We start from the raw sequence: 12729 nt of genomic DNA on the forward strand, positions 1-12729 counted from the left end.
TTACTGACTTTTAATTATGGAAAAATCCTGAGGCTAAAAAGGCGAAAACCAAGAGAAGAACATGGGAAAACGGCTGAAATGCAGAAGTTAAACTTGGAACCCCATGAGAACGTCTAAGCCAGGAAAAAGGGAAGACATTAGAAAACGAGTGGGTATAGAGGTCTCCATTCGTACTTGCTATGTCTTGTTCCCTCATTGTAATTGTCGTTTACGTAAAGCCATGTGGTTACGACGCTCCAACATGCGCTTCTTAAACAGCACGGATGTGCGTGAACAATACAGGCATGAAATATGTTGTAAAATTAGACCTCAAACTTAATAATTTAGAGTAACTTATGTTTAAAGGATTGTTTTAAATCTAAGGGAGAATTAAATAAGTATTGAAGAATTAAATAAGCCTTTTATCGTTGTTTCCTTTCTCAAAACAAATTTGAAGACATCTCTGTTTTATATTTCCCAATGGCAATTGTATATATATGAAACCAACATGATAATAATGTCGTTTTATGTAGTAATATAAGTGTATCTTTATATATTGTCTTGTAGGGTAATCTTCACCCCGAAATGCACCTACTTGTATTGTCTATTATATATTATTACTATTGGTTTTAAAGAAAGTTTGATTCTGCCTCGTTGTTTTTATTACAGGAAGTGGATCGACATATTGGAAATCGATTGTTACAATGCGTAGTTTAGCGCAGATACAACCTAGTAGCATCTATTTTCATCATACCTAGACCAACGAAGAGTACTCCACCATACACTCCAGGCAATTTTCATCCCAGCTTCGTCTACGAAAATAATAGTTACCTTTGAACGCTGTTTCCTCGACCATGAACCATATTACGTATCAGGTAACATTATATTTGAATCTCAGTATCCAGTGCATTATCGAACTATATAATCACATAAATCCTGAGAACCCCATCGACCAGTACAAGATATAAGTACCTAAATATCACCCATGATAATCCTTATGGACACATGAACCATTTGACTGTATAGTTATGATGTTTGATGATCCCAAAAATTATTTATATGACGCAGATTCACGCATCGAATCCCTTTCGACCATCTCTCAGAATCTATTCTATCCCCTCTGTGTGGAAATTTCATATCTCTGTTATCCCATAAATGTTACGAGATAATTTCTGAAAAATGGACCTGGAAACCAGCCATCGAATTACAGAAACCAAAATTAACCCCAGTGACTAACCCCTCAGTGACAATATACCCCTCCCACAAGTTAAAGACAATATGTTGAAGGAATTACTAAAGTTTGATGTCGACCTCTTTCAAATCCAAACTTCAATTCCCCCGTGATTAACCTAGGAATCACCGCAAAGGTTAATAGACGCAAGTCATGAACTAACAATTTTATAAGAGAACTGTGATCCCTAAGTGCACGAATGAACAATTTTATACGAGAATTACCTTCTCTATGTGTCTCAAAATATCCCAAAAATGATATGCTGAGAAGAAAATAAACGCACTCCCAGTGTTCGACCCCTTAATGATAAGGTATCCTATGAACTGTCAAAAAGCAGGGGAGAATGAACTCTGATAGCATACTCCCACACCTGTAGTTGAAAGCATCATTTCCCAGTTGACAATTAGAGAAAGCTTGTCGTGTGAACACAATCATGCTCGAACTGTTCCATGAAGAAACTATATCGTAAGTGCTTAAAAAATTTTGCCAAGACGAAAATGACGAAGGACCATAATTTACAACAGAAGGATTGAGTACGCTAAAAAGACTCAAAGGTGATGAAATAGGTGTGAATTTACACCTATTTATGTGTAGCGTTATCGAGCTATTCATTTAATGTAGCTTAGATAGAAAGAAGTGTGCCCTATAGACAGCAAAATAAAAAAAAACTTGTGAAAGGTGAATTCTAAAAAAATCGTATGTAAAGGTAGAATAGCCCCAACCTTGTTGGAAATGTAAAAGTAATCAGTGTTAGATGTAGAAAAAAAATCTTTAGTATAGTAGCTAGGCTAGAACCATGAACAATCTTAACCCGGTAGATGAATTTTAGATAGGGATGTAGAATAAAATAAGAAAAGTAATAGATAAAATTTTTAGCACTCCTGATTAAGCCAAAATATAAATATGAAATAATACAATGTTAATAAAAATTATGTAGAATAAATAGTTAATAAATTGCGAACATTTCAAAAGCCCAGAGACAGCAAGTCCTAATGACGGGACGTCATTAAATAATGGGAAGGGTAATATTTACCGTGAGTAAAATGTGATATATTTAAAATACAAAAAATAAAGTTCCTTCTTTCTAAAGATAATTCCGACTTCCTCTAATTAAGTTTAAATCTAGTTTCAAAAAAAGAAAAGTTCTTAATCAGCAAAAAGAGAAATTACATTTTAGCCTCAGACAAAGAACGGCACTATTCAGGTTTGAATTTCGCCGAAAAGATTGGTAATAAAAAAAAACTACTAAATACAATGTTTCTCAGGAAGTTTAAATTATAAGAAGTGTGTGAACGTTTGATTCATCAGAAATATTTAAAAGAAATTATTGGACGAGGAGTTTGGCCCGCCTCAGGACTTGGGCCAATTATGAGTCAGCTCTTAGACCGCAGGACAAAAACTAAGTTTTATAGTGTTGTAAAAGGGCTTTTTTGGGGGATTTTGTAAATAAGATTCAGGATTATTAAAGGTAGAATTATTTCGGCGTTAAAAGATTGCGATTCCGTCATTATTATTATCTCTGCTCCTATTTGTCGTTAATTGAAGTGAGCATTGTTGTACGCCTAAAATGTAAGTAACAATAAATCTATTGCCTTTCTATTTTTGTTTATTTTATTTTATATATCTGCATCTAGTCCCACGACAGATAATTAGTTCGCATACTTCAAAGGTAGCGCTCCTATGGATCTGATTTCTACATACTATAACAGGCAATTGATTTCGAGATAACCCAGGAAAAGGAGGTTACATTTATACAATTACATATTTTGTTTTCTTGCTTTCCGCGAGTGGTGCTATCGGAGAATTTATAAGGTGTAAGGTGTAAGTTCACAGCTTTAAAGTACAATTTTAGATTTGACGCGATCAATCCTTGTGACCAATTCTGTCCTCTTCGCTCTTCGAAAGTAGCCATCGCTTGTGTGCCTTTTGCTTAGCTCGGATTGTCTTCTTACACTGGGCGTTGAACCAAGGTTTGTCCTTACTGGACACCTGGATCCGCTTTGAAGGGATATGTTTTTCGACAGAGTCAATTATGGCCTGCTTTTACCTCTCTGAAGCTTTCTCTGGGCCTTCCAGGAGGAAGGCTCTCCACTGCTGTGAAAAAAGTGTTTCTCAAACCGTCCCAATCTCCTCTTTTGTATAGCCAGATTTTTCGTTCATGCTTTACTGGAAGCGGAATACATAGGTTTCCACGTGTAACGGCGGCAACGTGGTCACTGATGAAAGCATGAGCGTCTACCTTAAAGGAGTCAGGGTGATCTGTAAGCAAGAGGTCAAGACGAGATGATCCGTTTGGGCCGTGATACGTGTCGAAATCGACAAGTTGTTCCAGCCCGTAAGAGAGAGATAGATCATACAAGTCCGACCCTTCCCTATTAGTTGCTGCGAAGCCACATGCTATGATGGATGTTGAAGTCTCCATGAAGGATAATGGCAGACTTAGCGTACTTGCCCCGAATATATTCAAGGGAGGTTTCAAGGTAGCTGGTAATCTGGTAAGTTGGAGGGTTATACACGGTACCGACAATCACAGCTTTATTTGGGAGGGTCACCCTGACCCACAGAGCTTCTTCGCCTGCTGAATCTGGTATGTTAAGGCATGAATAAGGTATATGGCACTGTAGATAAACAGCGACACCTCCTCCTCCGTATTTAGTACCGTCAGTACGCTATTGATCCCGCCAGAGGAGCGTGTATCCCTGTATGGCAATCTCATTGCTCTGAATTTCTTGGTTTAGATTGGTCTCAGTGATGCACATGATAGATGGCTTGACCGAGTTCACTAAATGTAGGAACTGGTCAAACTTAGATCTGAGACCTCGTACATTGCAGTGGGCTACCGTAAACAGTTCCGTTTGGATGGTCGGTGGACGTGCTACAGGTCGTTGTCGAAATGGCTGTTCGGTCCAAGGCTTTTTGTTGTTAATCATAACCAGGTAAAAGAAGCTTTGCCGAGTGGTTAGCCCAACAAAGCCCATAAATCCATTTCCATGCATCATTAGACAGGGAACGGTGCCACCTGCCACACACCTCATTACCGCATCTTCAACATGGAGGTGGTACCCCATAATGGGTTAGGATTCGGCACAAGTGCCTCCCACCATGGAAAATCCCAGTGCTTGTCTTTCTCGGTTTGTATGTCTGAATATATGTATTTGTATGTGTCTCTCACTCTTTTTGCTTGTGTGTTTGGGCAGGTGATTGCTTGTCCCACTGCCTGTCTTTCTCGGTTTGTGTGTTTGAACATCTGTATTTGTTTATGTTTCACACTCTCTTTGTCTGTTTGCCTGGGTTGGCGTTTGCAAGTCCCAGTGTTTGTCTTTGTTTGTCTGAAGTGTCTGTCTTTCTCGGTTTGTATGTGTGAATCTATGTATTTGTATAGAATAGAATAGAACATAGAATATAATTTATTGGCTAAAATAGCACAAAAGCTAGCATAAGCACGTCAGAATTACCATAACAAACAAATGTTATGGGATAAACATAAAACAAAAAATTTAATCAATAATAAAACAGATGTCAGGGAATAAACATAAAACAAAAGTTATATCAATTATTAAAATGGGAAACAAAATAGGGGACAAAAGAGTTTTTGTACCTCATGGTCAACATTTGGGGATACAGGTCCAGTTGGGTATTTGGAGCTCTACGAGCATTGAGTCTTGTATTAGGAAAGGTTGGGGGATTTTCTTTAAAGGGAGGGAGAAAATTTCGATGATAGTCAGAACTAAGGCACTTGAGACCAAAGTTCATGGTAAGGATGTGACTGCGTGATTCCATTGTAATAAGTTCAAGTCTAGCCAAACCTTCATCGTATGTAGTATAGGCCGTCCCCAGAATAATTTTTATTGCTCCTTTTTGAATACTTTCAATTTTAGAACATTGGTCTTTGGTCAACCCAGGGTGCCAGACAGGGCAAGCATATTCCAGACAGGGTCTTATATAAGAACAATAAATTATTTTAAGGTTTTGGATTGATATGGAGAAATGTTTGAGAAGAGAGAAAGATTTAAAGAGAAAATACCCTGATTTAAATAATTGGTAAATGTGGAAGTTCCATTTAAGGTCGTTTTCAAACTCCACACCCAGCAGTTTAACAGTATTTAAATTTGGTATGCAAAGGTAATTATTGATAGGGGGTATATTTTTAAAAAAACAAAATAACATGAAACTGCTTTTGGGTATGCTTAAGTTGAGTTTAACATTGTCAAGATCATTCTTTAAATTATTAATTAGTGAATCGAGTCTAACATTCAAAGAATTAGATGTTTGACAAAGGTTCAGTAATGTCAAATCATCCGCAAATTTAAAAGAGTTGTCAAAACTTGGTAAAACACTATTAAAAACTATTAAAAATGCTGAAGGACCTTACTTAGTTCCTTGAGGTGCTCCACAGAAAATCGAGGAAAAACCTGATGAATCCCCGTTAGGGAGGACTACACATTGCTCACGGTCAGACAAAAATCTAGCTAACATACGTAAAACAAAATCTCTTGCACCTGAAGCCCTTGCATTATCTATAACTGTCTGATGATCCAAATTATCGAAGCCTTTGCTAATATCAGCAAAAACAGCCTCAACGTAGGAACTATTCAACTCAAAATGTTTGAAAATAGTATCAAGTATATAAATTAAGCAATGCGTGATGCTATGATTCTGCCTAAAGCCAAACTGATTTGGGTTGATTTTATCATGAATATCGTCAAAAAGGAAATGGTAAATAAAACTTTCAAAGATTTTAGAGAAAATGGGGTTTTTGATATTGGTCTTAAGTCAGAGGGAACTTTTGGGGTCTTAGTTTTTGGTATAGGAGATATAATAGCTCGTTTAAAACACACTGGAAAAATACCATCTACAAAACATTGGTTAAAAATAGCAGTTAGAGGTACACTTAAATACTGGGCACATTCCACAATCAATTTAGTAGGGATATCACCTGGGTATACTGACTTATTTGTATCAAGAGTTTCGAGTTTAAGTTGAGTCTGATGAATTTCAATTACAGGAATGTCACTCACTGCACTGTTAGCCGGCATATGCTGGAGTGGCGGGTGAGTTTTACAAATTGAAGCAAAATGATCATTTATGACATCCGCACCCACTGGGTCACCATTACTGTCCAGTAAGAAAAATTTTGAAGAGACCTTTCCCATGAGATCTTGGACACTTTTGTGGAATTTCTTATGGTCCAAATTAAATAACTTATTGAGCCCGTGCGCACCATGCTCCTTTCTTGCTTTACGGATTTCGCTAACAACGATGTTTCTAAGCTTTCGAGATTCTTGGAAAAATCTTTCCTTAAAGAGTTTATCTCGTTCATTTATTAGGTACAAAATTTATTTATTTATCCACGTTTTGTAATTAGATTTGCGAGCAACATTTTTCACTGGAAAGGTGTCACAATATAACTTGAAAAGCTCCGCTGAAAACTTAGAAGCCATTTCATTACCACTGGTAAGACATAGGATATTGGCCCAAGATTTGGAATTAAGTTTTAATTTGAAATGGGTGACCTTCTCGTCAGTAATGGGTCTATAAGAGTAACTGATAAATTGCTTAGGGGGAAAGGAAGATAAAGGGGCAAAAGATGCATAGATGGTCACTTGCCCCTAATGGAGGGGCTACTTTGGGGACATAGTAGTAATTTTCAATGTTGTTAAAAATTAAGTTTAGGGTTTTATCACCGCGTGTAGGCGATTTGACCACTTGATCAAGGCTAAGAGCAGAGCTAAGTCACTTTTGATCTAGCTCATTAAAATCACCACATAATTTAATTGCAGCATAAGGATACTTGCAGCAAATTCTGTCAGTATAAAGTTGCAGATATGCCGTCAGCTCCTTCTTAAATCCACTACGAGGGGGGTAATCTTAAATCCCCTACTAAATTGATTGTGGAATGTGCCCAGTATTTAAGTGTACCTCTAACTGCTATTTTTAACCAATATTTTGTAGATAGTATTTTTCCAGTGTGTTTTAAACGACTTATTATATCTCCTATACCAAAAACTAAGACCCCAAAAGTTCCCTCTGACTTAAAACCCATATCAAAAGCCCCATTTTCTCTAAAATCTTTGAAAGTTTTATTTACCATTTCCTTTTTGACGATATTCATGATAAAATCAACCCAAATCAGTTTGGCTTTAGGCAGAATCATAGCATCACGCATTGCTTAATTTATATACTTGATACTATTTTCAAACATCTTGAGTTGAATAGTTCCTACGTTGAGGCTGTTTTTGCTGATATTAGCAAAGCCTTCGACAATTTGGATCATCAGACAGTTATAGATAATACAAGGGCTTCAGGTGCAAGAGATTTTGTTTTACGTATGTTAGCTAGCTTTTTGTCTGGCCGTGAGCAATGTGTTGTCCTTCCTAACGGGGATTCATCAGGTTTTTCCTCGATTTTCTGTGGAGCACCTCAAGGGACTAAGTTAGGTCCTTCAGCATTTTTAATAGTTTTTAATAATGTTTTACCAAGTTTTGACAACTCTTTTAAATTTGCGGATGATTTGACATTGCTGAACCTTTGTCAAACATCTAATACTTTTGAATGTTAGACTCAATTCACTAATTAACAATTTAAAGAATGATCTTGACAATGTTAAACTCAACTTAAGCATACCCAAAAGCAGTTTCAGTTTTTTTCTTTTTCTAAAAATATGCCCCCTATCAATAATTACCTTTGCATACCAAATCTAAATACTGTTAAACTGCTTGGTGTGCAGTTGGACAACGACCTTAAATGGAACTCCCACATTTCCCACTTATTTAAGTCAGGTTGTTTTCTCCTTAAATCTTTCTCTCTTCTGAAACATTTATCCATATCAATCCAAAACCTTAAAATAATTTATTGTTCTTATATAAGGCCCTGTCTGGAATATGCTTGTCCTGTCCGGCACCCAGGGTTGACCAAAGACCAATGTTCTAAAATTGAAAGAATTCAAAAAGGAGCAATAAAAATTATTCTGGGGACGGCCTATACTACATACGATGAAGGTTTGGATAGACTTGAACTTATTACAATGGAATCACGACGTCACATCCTTACCATGAACTTTGGTCTCAAGTGCCTTAGTTCTGACTATCATCGACATTTTCTCCCTCCCTTTAAAGAACATACCCCAACCCTTCCTAATACAAGACTCAATGCTCTTAGAGCTCCAAATACCCAACTGGACCTGTATCCCCAAATATTGACCATGAGGTACTAAAACTCTTTTGTCCCCTATTTTGTTTCCCATTTTAATAATTGATATAACCTTTGTTTTATGTTTATTCCCTGACATCTGTTTTATTATTGATTCAATTTTTTGTTTTATGTTTATCCCATAACATTTGTTTGTTATGGTAATTCTGACGTACTTATGCTAGCTTTTGTGCTATTTTAGCCGATAAATTATATTCTATGTTCTATTCTATACAAATACATAGATTCACACATACAAACCGAGAAAGACAGACACTTCAGACATACAAACCTACAAAGACAAACAATGGGACTTGCAATCACATACCCAGACACACAGGGACTAATAGAGTGAGAAACATATACAAATACATAGATTGAGACATACAAACCGAGAAAGACAGGCAGTGGGACAAGCAATCACCTGCCTAAACACACAAGCAAAAAGAGTGAGAGACACATACAAATACATATATTCAGACATACAAACCGGGAAAGACATGCACTGGGATTTTCCATGGTGGGAGGCACTTGTGCCGAATCCTAACCCATTATGGGGTACCACCTCCATGTTGAAGATGCGGTAATGAGGTGTGTGGCAGGTGGCACCGTTCCCCGTCTAATAATGCATGGAAATGGATTTATGGGCTTTGTTGGGCTAACCACTCGGCAAAGCTTCTTTTACTTGGTTATGATTAACAACAAAAAGCCTCGGACCAAACAGCCATTTCGACAACGACCTGTAGCACGTCCACCGACCATCCAAACGGAACTGTTTACGGTAGCCCACTGCAATGTACGAGGTCTCAGATCTAAGTTTGACCAGTTCCGACATTTAGTGAACTCGGTCAAGCCATCTATCATGTGCATCACTGAGACCAATCTAAACCAAGAAATTCAGAGCAGTGAGGTTGCCATACAGAGATACACGCTCCTCTGGCGGGATCAATAGCGTACTGACGGCACTAAATACGGAAGAGGAAGTGTCACTGTTTATCTACAGAGCCATATACCTTATTCATGCCTTAACATACCAGATTCAGCAGGCGAAGAAGCTCTGTGGGTCAGGGTTACCCTCCCAAATTAATCCGTGATTGTCGGTACCGTGTATAACCCTCCAACTTACCAGATTACCAGCTACCTTGAAACCTCCCTTGAATATATTCGGGGCAAGTACGCTAAGTCTGCCATTATCCTTCATGGAGACTTCAACGTCCATCATAGCTTGTGGCTTCGCAGCAACTAATAGGGAAGGGTCGGACTTGTATGATCTATCTCTCTCTTACGGGCTGGAACAACTCGTTGATTTCGACACGTATCACGGCCCAAACGGATCATCTCGTCTTGACCTATTGCTTACAGATCACCCTGACTCCTTTAAGGTAGACGCTCATGCCTTCACCAGTGACCACGTTGCCGCCGTTACACGTGGAAACCTATGTATTCCGCTTCCAGTAAAGCATGAACGAAAAATCTGGCTATACAAAAGAGGAGATTGGGACGGTTTGAGAAACACTTTTTTCTCAGCAGTGGAGAGCCTTCCTCCTGGAAGGCCCAGAGAAAGCTGCAGATAAGTAACAGCAGGCCATAGTTGACTCTGTCGAAAAGCATATCCCTTCAAAGCGGATCCAGGTGTCCAGTAAGGACAAACCTTGGTTCAACGCCCAGTGTAAGAAGACAATCCGAGCTAAGCAAAAGGCACACAAGCGATGGCTACTTTCGAAGAGTGAAGAGGACAGCATTCATAAATGCACGCAAAGATGCAGTTCGAGCAATTCGGCAGTCCCGGGTTCAGTATAAGGAGAAATTAGCCACCAAGATTCAACTTGCTTCGGCAAAGAGTTGGTGGAAAATTGTCAAGGAGGCTTTACCGTCGTCCAAGGGGACCGCAATTCCTTCTCTCCAGAGTAACGGGACAGTGGTACAAGATCCACAGGCAAAGGCTGAAGCTCTTGCTAAGGCTTTTGCCGAATTCTCAAATCTAGACGATGACGGTGTAGCGATAAAAAATTTTATAGCCGTCCTAATTGCGGTATTTAATTGTGGTCACAAGGATTGATCACGTCAAATCTAAAATTGTACTTTAAAGCTGTGAACTTAAACCTTACACCTTATAAATTCTCCGATAGCGCCACTCGCGGAAAGCGAGAAAATAAAATATGTAATTGTATAAATGTAACCTCCTTTTCCTGGGTTATCTCGAAATCAATTACCTGTTATAGTATGTAGAAATCAGATCCCAAGGAGCGCTACCTTGGAAGTATGCGAACTAATTATCTGTCGAGGGACTAGATGCAGATATATAACATAAAATAAACACAAATAGAAAGGCAATAGATTTATTGTGACTTACATTTTAGGCGTACAACAATGCTCACTTCAATTAACGACAAATAGGAGCAGAGATAATAATAATGACTGAATCGCAATCTTTTAACGCCGAAATAAATCTGCCTTTAATAATCCTGAATCTGATTTTCAAATCCTCCAAAAAAGCCCTTTTACAACACTATAAAACTTAGTTTTTGTCCTGCGGTCTAAGAGCTGACTCATAATTGGCCCAAGTCCTGAGGCGGGCCAAACTCCTCGTCCAATAATTTCTTTTAAATATTTCTGATGAATCAAACGTTCACACACTTCTTATAACTTAGACTTCCTGCGAAACATTGTATTTAGTAGTTTTTTTTTATTACCAATATTCTCGGAGAAATTCAAAAATGAATAGCGCCGTTCTTTGTCTGAGGCTAAAATGCAATTTCTCTTTTTGCTGATTAAGAACTTTTCTTTTTTTGAAACTAGATTTAAACTTAATTAGAGGAAGTCGGAATTATCTTTAGAAAGAAGGAACTTTATTTTTTGTATTTTAAATATATTACATTTTACTCGCGGTACATATTACCCTTCCCATTATTTAATGACGTCCCGTGATTAGGACTTGCTGTCTCTGGGCTTTTGAAATGTTCGCAATTTATTAACTATTTATTCTACATAATTTTAATTGACATTGTATTATTTCATATTTATATTTTGGCTTAATCAGGAGTGCTAAAAATTTTTTCTATTACTTTTCTTATTTTATTCTACGTCCCTTTCTAAAATTGATCTACCGGGCTAACATTATTCATAGTAATAGCCTATCTACTAAAATAAGGATTTTTTTTTCTACATCTAACACGGATAACTTTTATATGTACACCAAGGTTGGGGAGATTCTACCTTCGCGTAAGATTTTTTTTTTTAGAATTCAACATTCACAAGTTTTTTTTTATTTTGCTGACTAGAGGGCAACCTGCTTTCTATCTACGCTAAATTAAATGAATAGCACGACAACACTACACATAACTCTATCTGAACATCTAACACTACATATAAGAACGATTTAAAACACACAATATTGGGTTTACCATGTTCATTGGTAACATTAAAACACTTTTACTGGGGATATTTGCTACGCAACGTTAATGATAGGATATTGGAATTATTGAGTTATCAAAGTTAGTAAGAAGTAACATATGTAAATTCACACCTATTTCATCACCTTCGAGTCTTTTTAGCGTACTCAATCCTTCTGTTGTAAATTATGGTCCTTCACTCTTTTCGTCTTGGCAAAATTTTTAAAGCACTTACGATATAGTTTCATCATGGAACAGTTCGAGCATGATTGTGTTCACACGACAAGCTTTCTCTAATTGTCAACTGGGAAATGATGCTTTCAACTACAGGTGTGGGAGTATGCTATCAGAGTTCATTCTCCCCTGCTTTTTGACAGTTCATAGGATGCCTTATCATTAAGGGGTCAACACTGGGAGTGCGTTTATTTTCTTCTCAGCATATCATTTTTGGGATATTTTGAGACACATAGAGAAGGTATTTCTCGTATAAAATTGTTCATTCGTGCACTTAGGGATCACAGTTCTCTTATAAAATTGTTAGTTAATGACTTGCGTCTATTAACCTTTGCGGTGATTCCTAGGTAAATCACGGGGGAGTTGAAGTTCGGATTTGGAACAGGGCGACATCAAACGATAGTGACTCCTTCAACATATTGTCTTTAACTTGTGGGAGGGGTATATTGTCACTGAGGGGTTAGTCACTGTGGTTAATTTTGGTTTCTGTAATTCGATGGCTGGTTTCCAGGTCCATTTTTCAGAAATTATCTCGTAACATTTATGGGATAACAGAGATATGAAATTTCCACACAGAGGGGATAGAATAGATTCTGAGAGATGGTCTAAAGGGATTCGACGCGTGAATCTGAATTGAATTGAATTTATCAAGGTGCATTCCATAACTGCAAGTCCACTCTTGTTTTCGCTAGAGTCGAAAAAAAA

The sequence above is a fragment of the Artemia sp. Qi Xiang Cuo genome, chromosome 6 (assembly GCF_049724085.1).
Source record: "Artemia sp. Qi Xiang Cuo chromosome 6, ASM4972408v1, whole genome shotgun sequence".
NCBI classification, from domain to species: domain Eukaryota; kingdom Metazoa; phylum Arthropoda; class Branchiopoda; order Anostraca; family Artemiidae; genus Artemia; species Artemia sp. Qi Xiang Cuo.